At 40.4% G+C, this 9,208-nt stretch overlaps 1 pseudogene; it reads left to right on the top strand.

Moving 5' to 3' along the window:
- The first annotated feature begins 228 nt into the window (after positions 1–228).
- On the top strand, positions 229–351 carry LOC114205749 (U4 spliceosomal RNA; annotated as a pseudogene).
- The last annotated feature ends 8,857 nt before the right edge of the window (positions 352–9,208 follow it).

The raw sequence follows: 9,208 nt of genomic DNA, 5'->3' as shown, positions 1-9,208 counted from the left end.
ACTAATCAGTACTGTCTAGAGAAATAAAGCACTTACAAATATAGTTATAATTATAAAGGGAGCTATGAGAACAAAAATACAAATCCTCCTGAAACTGCAATTATTTTAAGAGGCAAAGAAAACTCATTATGTAAAAACTTGCTAATAAACAGTTAAATAAAAACATAACATAAAATAATATACCACACTAAAATCAAATAGCTGTCATATTAAACATGTAAGAAATGGAGCTTTGCACAGTGACAGTATCGTAGCCAATGAGGTTTATCTGAGGCGCAATTATTGCTAATTGAAAACTTAAACATGTAAAAAACGGGATTAACTTATTTATTTAAAATATATTTCGGATATTATCACAAAGCAAAGCTAAACCCTAAGTTATACAAAACAATAAACAAAGTGGTTCAGAAAAATTTTAAAGAAAATAATGGGCAAAGTTTTAACAGGAAAATGCAAACAAACAACAAAAAAGCAGAGGACATAACCTAAATATCACACAAGATTAAGTTCAGAGGATAAGGCATTAAACAATACAAAGAAAGACACTGTTTACAAGCCTAATGGGTACAACTTGCAATGAATATATTAACACTTATGAATACTTATGCAACAAGGAACATAGAAGCAACTAAAAATAGTAATTATAGCACTTACAAGGAGAAATAGCTTAAAAAAACAGATTGGTGGTAGGAAGATTCTAGTTCCTCTCAATCTATAACAGGTCCAGTAAATAAGAATATTAAATGAGTAGGTAGATGACCTAAATAATATAAATATGCAGTAGACCTGAATAATATATATTGGGCACTATACCCTGAAATGCTCTTAGAATACACATGAAAACCAGTCATAATTTAAGTCACAAAAAAAACTGAGCTAGATTCAAACACATAGAAATGAACAGACAATACTCCCTAATCACAATATGATACAACTATAAAGCAAGAATATTAGAAAACAATAAATTTTTAAAAAATTGTTTTAATTCTTAATTGCTAGTTCAAAGAAGGGATGAAACAATTTTCAGAATTTCTAGAAAACAAAATATGTAAAATCTTTACACATCAGGACCCATAGGATAAAATTAATTTAATCAATTAATTTGGAGCAATTCAAATATTTAAATTATTCTACAAATAGAATATAAAAATCAAAATAAATGAATTAAGCATCTCACTTAAATAATTTTAAAATAAGAAAAACAAAATAAAGAGTGTGATGATGGCTCAGTCAGTTAAGCATCTGCCTTCGGCTCAAGTCATGATCCCAGGGTCCTGGGATGGAGCCCCACTCCCTGCTCTCGGGGACCCTACTTCTCCTTTTCCTCCTCACTTGTGATCGCTCTCACTCACTCTCTCTCTCAAATAAATAAATAAAATCTTAAAAAAAACAAAATAAATGTAAAGAAGGCAAAAAAAATGAGGTGATTAAAGATAAAAAGCTGAAATTGACTTTGAAAAGAAGAAAACAGACCAAAAGATGAATTCAAAAATCAGTTCCTGTGACCCCTACTTCACATCACATACAAAAACTAATGTGAAATATATCAAAGACCTAAACGTAAGAACTAAGATTATTATAGTCTTAGAAGAAAACAAAGGCATACATCTTTGTGACCTGGACTGAACAGAGGTTTCTTAGAAAAGAATAAAAGCAAGGCAACAAAGAAAAGATAGCTAAAGTTGGACATCATCAAAATTTAAAACCTTTGTGCTTCAAAGAATGTTACCAATAAAGTGAAAAGATAACCCACAGAGGGGGAGGAAAAGTTTGCAAACCATATATCTGATAAGGGACTCGTATTTATACACACATACGTGCATATATACTGTAAAATTCAACAACAAAAAGACCAAAAAATTTTTTAAATAGGCACAGAATATCAATAGGTATTTCCCCAAAGGACATATGCTAGCAGCCAACAAACACAAGCAAATATGCTCAACATCATTAGCCATGAGGGAAATTCAAATCTAAACCACAACAAGATACTACTTGATACCCTCTAAGATAGCTAAAATCAAAAAGATAAATAATAAATGTTGATAAGGATGTGGAGAAAACAGAACCCTCACACTGAGAGAAGGCAAAATGGTTCAATTGCTTTGGAAAACAGTCTGGCTATTCCTCAAAAGGTTAAACATAGAGTTACCATATGACCCAGCAACTCTACCCCTAGGTAAACACATGTTAAGACATATGCTCATACAAAAATGTTTGTAACAGCTTTAGGTGTAATAGTCAAAGAGTGGAAACAACAAATGTCCATCAAGTGATGAATGGATAAATAAAATGTGGTGTATCCATGCACTGAAATCGTATTGGGCAATTCAAAGAACTTAAATAATACTAAATACTGATATATACTGATACATGGATGAACCTTGACAACATTATGTTAAGTGAAAAAAGCCAGTTACAAAAGACCACTTATTGTATGGCTCCATTTATATGAAATGTCCGAATAGGCAAATCCATAGAGACAGAAAGTAGATTAGTGGTTGCTGGGGAATGAGGAGGTTGGGGGGAAATGGGAAGTTATAGCTAATGGGTATGGGGTTTCTTTTTGAGGAAGATGTTCTAAAATCTAGTGTGATAATGGTTGTACAAATCTGTGAATATCTAAAAACTACTGAAATGTACACTTTGAGTGAATTATAGGGGATGTGAATTATATCTCAAAAAAGCTATTACTAAAAATAACAATAATATGAAGCTTGAGGGCGCCTGGGTGGCTCAGTTGGTTGGGCGACTGCCTTTGGCTCAGGTCATGATCCTGAAGTCCTGGGATCAAGTCCTGCATTGGGCTCCCTGCTCAGCAGAGAGTCTGCTTCTCCCTCTGACCCTCCCCCCTCTCATGTGCTCTCTCTCTCTCATTCTCTCTCTCAAATAAATAAATAAAATCTTTAAAAAAAATATGAAGCTTGAAAGTGGGGATATGGTAGAAGTATTATTCAACTAAATGGGACGACTCCAGATGTTTTGTGAATTGTTTCAAGTCATCAAAATGTTATGAAAATAGTGGAATTGTTAACATTAGCTTGCAGATAAGCAAAACAGAGGTTTAGCAAAGGAATATGGTAAGTGGGGGCGTGGGGGGGGGAGGAAAAACCTACTTTTAGCCTGATGCTGAATATGTGATTTTTTTTTAAATCTTACATTCTCAATTACATGACTCAAACTAATACTAAAATTATTTTGGTACCCTGTCACAGCAGGTGGCCCATCACATGAGCTTAGATTTAACACGGGCTAGAGATAATCCTCAAAGGGGAGAGGAACTATAATTTTCACTGAACAGCAAAGTTAAAATCCTATGAGGATAAAAATAGCGGTGTTTATTGACCTCTCAGGAGAACTGGATGAGCCCACACCATAGATTCTTTTCAACAAATGACCTCCTTCCATGGAAAAGTTTTGTAAATGAGAAAGAGGAAAGAGAGGACAACTGTAGAGGAAACCATCTGACCAAAGATATGGGTGAAGATGCATTACCTCTACCCGCAAGACAGCAGCATAATGGTGACTTTCCTGTCTCTGACCTCCTCTCTATGGCCCACCCAACCCCAACCCCTCTTCAATACTCCCTTCTACCTGCTGCTTCTAGATGTTCATCTACTGGCCAGAATATCGATGCCTAGAAAAAACTAAAATGCCTCCTCCCTACAGCATTTGTAATTTCCCAGGTGTCTTTGATAGCCAGAGAAATGAATTCCCAGCCTGTGTTTCACACCTCTTGGCCAGCAGGCAGGAGAGGATTTCTGAGCCTATGTCTCTTGCCCCTCAGATCTCACCCAGAGGCACCTGCCTTCTTCCTCGTCCCCTGGCTAAGCTCAGGAAACTCACAGATTGTTTGGCCAACTTAGATGATGCTATTTCCATAGCTGTCATCTGTTCACCTGGAAACTCCCTGAGGAGAGGGAGCACATCTTTCATTTCTATATTCCTAGTGCTGAACACACATTGGGTCTTAACAACCGGCTTATAAAGGCATGTGTTATGGACTGAAAGTTCATGTCCCCCCAAAATTCGTATGTTGAAATCAAATCTCCCATGTGATGGTATTCAGAGGTGGGGCCTTTGGAAGGTAATTAGGTTTAAATGAGGTCGTGAAGGTGGAGTCCCCACAATGGGATTAATATCTTTATAAGAAGGAGAAGAGAGTGACCTGGGTAGCTCTGTCACTTAGGCATCCAACACTTGATCTCAGCTCAGGTCTTGATCTCAGGGTCATGAGTTCAAGCCCCATGTTGGACTCCACTTTGGCTGTGGAGCCTACTTAAAATTAATTAATTAATTTAATTAATTAATTAAAAGGAGAAGAGAGACTTGAACTTGCTCTCTCCACCACGCAGGAACTCAGCAAGCCAGAAATAGGGCTTTCACCAGGAACAAAATCTACTGGCACCTTGATCTTGGATTTACCAGACTCCTGAGACATAAGTGTTGTTTAAGCCACCCAGTCAATGGTACTTTGTTATAGCAGCCCAAACTGACAGTCTGTATTAGTTAATTCATGCAAGCTTTGGATCATTTGGGAATTTTTGTGTTTCATGCTCAAGAGACATCTTACCTGAACCCAGCGAAGTTTACACCAGTAAATATCTTACCTGAACCCAGCGAAGTTTACACCAGTAAAATAATGTAAGTGAAGTGGTAAGAAAAGTACAGAGCTTGTATTCAGATAGTGTGCCCCAGGCCACCCATCCTGATAAGATGGAGAGAGGTCTGGAACTCAGTGCTCCTGATGTGCCTCAAAGAGCCTTTTCCCATGCCACTATCCTGCTCATCAGGGTGACAAGTGTCAAATGAAATGTAGGAACAGGACTCACTACAGCAGGTTACAGGATATCCCTCCATGATACCCAAAATAGCCAAGGTATCCCTTCATGAGCCAAATGCCTATGTAGAGAGCCAATGATCACCCTTTGCTAGGAACTCTCCATTATATAAATCACATCCTTCCCTGAGCTTCAGTTTCCCCATCTGGGTATAAGGGAATCTCAGAGATCTCTGTCTACTCTAAATTTTCCCAATTTAAAGACTGACTACAGAAGAGTAATCAACATTATTACCTTTTTACTGACCCTTATAGATAAGCCAAAGTGTTTGGACTGAGTGGTTGCCTGGGTGAGAAATTGAAAGACAGCCTCCTAAACAAAGAGAACAGAGAAATGACACTGAGTTATCACCGCCCAGTACCACTCCATTTTCGTCTCAAATGCAAAAAATAAAAATAAAAAAAGTAAATGTCACTGAGTTAGCACTGGCCAGTGCAATTCCATTTTTGTTTCAAATGCAAAAAAATAAAAAAAAATTAAAGTTACACTCAGTTAACTATGAAGCTATTGGCCCCTGACTGTCCATTTATCCATTCCTGTGTGCATGCCACAAGGAGAGCTTATGCCAGCAATCGGAGCAGGGTCAGGCCAACTGATTAATTCTGAATAGGTGGTTCTTTGAATACACATATCTGTCAAAACTGAGAAGCTGTCTTGTGATCAGAGAAAGAGGAAAAGGCCTTGAAAGACTCTCAGAATCAGGAATTCCTCCATGGGCTCCCAAGGAAATTAGCCACCAATCCTGAGCCATGTCACAGCTCCCTTCTTGCCCCCACCCCCACCTTGGATATCAAAATACAATTAAGGGTGCTCCAAGCACTGAAAACTCAGAATCTCCAAATTTCCTGAGCTTATGGGGGCAGATGGAGCCACATGAATAATAATGCCTCAAACTTCACTGGCTCCTGCCATGCCCAGCCTTCTCATGAAGGAACTCCAACCCCCTGCAAAGTTACCCTTGACCAGGTCTGGTTCTTCCAGGGGCTGTATCACGTGTGCTCCTCAACAGCAGAGGCAGTTGACTACTGGCACACACCATCCCTGCCCCACCCACATCCACCAGGCACCTACCTGCCAGCCATAATCATTGGGCTTCTGCCAGCTAATTCAACACAAGCAGGAGTACCAAGCATTGCACATCCTTTGATATGACTGAAAGAGACCATAATGCACAGGGATTGCTCCATGCTTCCAGAAACCAAGAGTCCAGCTCATCATGCCTGGCTCCTTTTTCCCCTCAAATAAATTTGCTCAAGAATCTCTAAAGGCATCATGCAAATGGGCTTTGGGCAGCCCTGTTCAATTTATGTCCTAGGCATGCATAATTTCTCACTTAGTTTCTGGTTTTGAAACTCCCCAGCTGACTCCCCTACTCAGAATTCTCTGAATTCTGATATGGTTCCCCGTTTCTTGAGGTTAAATTGCAACCCCCTGATGTGTCACACAGAGCCCCACTATATGCATGGAAGTATCCTCGGTACTAGAGGTTCACAGAAGGTGAGAAGTGTTCTCTGGGAGGCAGTGCAGTATGCTGGTGAGTACCCAGCTCCACCTCCTAACAGCTAGTTGGCTGCCCCAAGTCTTTTGTTTATTAGGAGGTCCTCTTAAGCTACATGGCCCTGCTTCCTGTTGACTCCTGCAGGCCCTGGGGCCACTCTTGATCAACTCAGTTGCTCACCCACCAACTTCTAAAACAAGGAGAACACTACATCAAAAACTAATGATGTACTATATGCTGGCTAACTGAAAATAAATAAATAAATAAATAAATACACACATTCATACAAATAAAACAAGGAGCAACCTCCAAAGCCCCAGAAATCTGCCACCAGAGACCTCCAACTTGGGTTGAGACCAAGGTTCACTTTATCTGTTCATCATGGTGGCTAATCACATCATGGTGGCCACTCATGATGGAAGGCTAAACAAGTAGTATCCCCAGTGGATGGATGCCGACTAGATATTCTTCTTGAGCTCACTTAGCATGTGATTCTATGTACATAATGCACAGTCAGCCCTCCTCCAGCATCAGGTCTGTCCAGTCAGGGTTTTAGGAATTTATTGCCCCTTTTTCATATCTTACTCACTGGAAAATGGCAGGAGGGAGGCCACAGGACAGCGGCATGCAGGCATCATGGATGGGATACTACACAGGACTCCCCTGAGGCTTGTGGGACTTCAGATGTGTGTTCCTGGTGCTGACTGTCACATCCATTTATCTAGTCACTCATACCTCTCTGAACCTCACTTTCTTCACCAGTAAAATAATGTAAAAATATAAACCACGTCTGCCTATTGTGAGGATAACATAAGATAATATTAAGTCGACTAGGAGTCAGATTATGGGAAGTCTCATATTCTGTACCTGTACTGACAACAGAAATATGAAAATCAAGCCACATGTTAATTTTAGATTGAGTAATAGCCACATTAAAAATGTTTAAGTAAAAGTTATTAATTTTAATAATGCTTTAACCCTATGTATCCAAAATATTATTTCAACATGTAATTAATTAAAAACCTAATGAGGCATTTTATATTCTCTCTTTTTCCTTTTGTATTAGGTCTTTGAAATTCTGTATGTATTGTACACTTACCACACATCTCAATTCAGAGTCGACACATTTCAGGTGCTCAATAGCTACATGCAGCCAGTGGGTACCATATTGGACAGCACAGTCCTAGACTAAAGTTGGACTTCATTCTAGGGACAACAGAGAGTTGTGATGAATTTTTGCCAGAAAAGCGAAATACACCCAAAAAAAAAAAAAAGCAGTTTAGGGAGCTTTAATATAGCCTTCGGCTAGGGGCACAGCTGTTCTGCCTCAACGGTGCAAGTGATAGACCGAGAGACAGCAGCTCTATTTTCTGTCTCCCTGGCACCTACACAAGACCTGACAGAGAATCCTTGGTAATTAGATTGAATGAAACAATCAATCAACAATCGCCAGGACAGGGCTGCTGCCTGGATCTATAGAGCAAGTTAAAGAGAAAAGTCAAGGTGAGTCTGAAGGTCACAGCCTGGGATCAAGACAGAAGGACAGGGTGCTGCAGGAAATAAAGAGTCTGGACAAGGAACTGGGGAGGTGGCAGAAGGACACTCACCTTATATCTGGTAGTCTTCAACGTGACAGAAGGCTGCTGAGACTAAGGGACTAGACAGGGAGAATGAGAAGCTGGAGCTTGGAAGTTGCAAGTTACTCAGGCAGTAATCAGCAGGTGGCTGGGAGGCACCAGGCACCAACCCCCTGGGAGGGGAGTGGAAATAGTGAAGGTTTAAACGCGTATAACAACAATGGGAAAAATTCAAGTTCATGTGGACATTCAAGGTCTCAGATGCTTGGAACGTCAGGGAAGGGGCGGCTGAAGGTAGGAAAGACCATTTGGAGAAGTGGTGAGAGACAGGCTTGGACAGACAGCCCGGTATTTCCTGAGGCGGGCAGGGCATCCTCCACCAGCAGAGCCCTGGCCAAATCATTTGCATTTCATTATCCAGGGATGTTGGGGGAAGGGGGGCACCTGGGGTGAGACTGCTCAGCAAAAGCAGCTGCTTTCACTTTCAACAGTTTTAGATCAAAGCCTGTGGCATACAAGCTTTCTGTGTGACACTGGTAATGAAGAAGAAAGTCTCCCAGCAGCTCAAAGAAAAAAATATATATTGAAAATAAAAGGCTTTGATGCTTATCCAGAAGAAACTTGCTTCTCAATATTCGCGGTTTTCATGAGCATGTGTCAAGGACGGGAAATGTCAGGGGTAATGAGCTAGCGGTACATGTCATTCCAGGGTTTGAGCATGCTCAGGGAGCTGCCTACGACAGAGACACCATCAGGACTCCCTCACTCTCTGCCTCTTGTCTCTGCATCTCTGGCTTTGTTCTCTCAGGCCAGCTGTCTCAGCAGCTCCAAGCTAACATCCTTACAGCCTCACAACTAATGAGGCAAGAAAGTCTTTTCCTACCAGCCTCAGTTAGTCAAACCTTGGAGGCAGACTCAGGTTGACCAGACTTGGGTCACAGGCCCATTCCTAGGCCATGGAGAACTACTGCTGGCTCAACCAGGTCAACATGCTTCATCTACTCCCCCTCTGGGTATGCTTCCAGACTAAATAAGACGAACAGGTGCTGGGCAACCAGAACAGTAGCCTCTACAGTCCCTGATAGGAAGGCGACAAAAACTGAGGCCAGAAGGCCAACCTTCTGGCTTGGACATCATCCATTATTATTGATTCAACAAGTATATATTGCATTAGGTATTTTGTAATAACCAAAGCAGAAGTGGCCTCTATCCTTGTGGGCACACAATCTAATAAGAGAGGCAGAAGATAAACTGGTAAACAGATAAATAACTACAAATTCTAACAAGTGCCA

This window comes from Eumetopias jubatus, unplaced genomic scaffold (genome assembly GCF_037043125.1).
Source record: "Eumetopias jubatus isolate StellerSeaLion01/CBP00866 unplaced genomic scaffold, mEumJub1_p1.0 scaffold_1, whole genome shotgun sequence".
NCBI classification, from domain to species: domain Eukaryota; kingdom Metazoa; phylum Chordata; class Mammalia; order Carnivora; family Otariidae; genus Eumetopias; species Eumetopias jubatus.
Note: the sequence above shows the minus strand (reverse complement) of the source record. Positions and strands in the feature narration are given on the sequence as shown.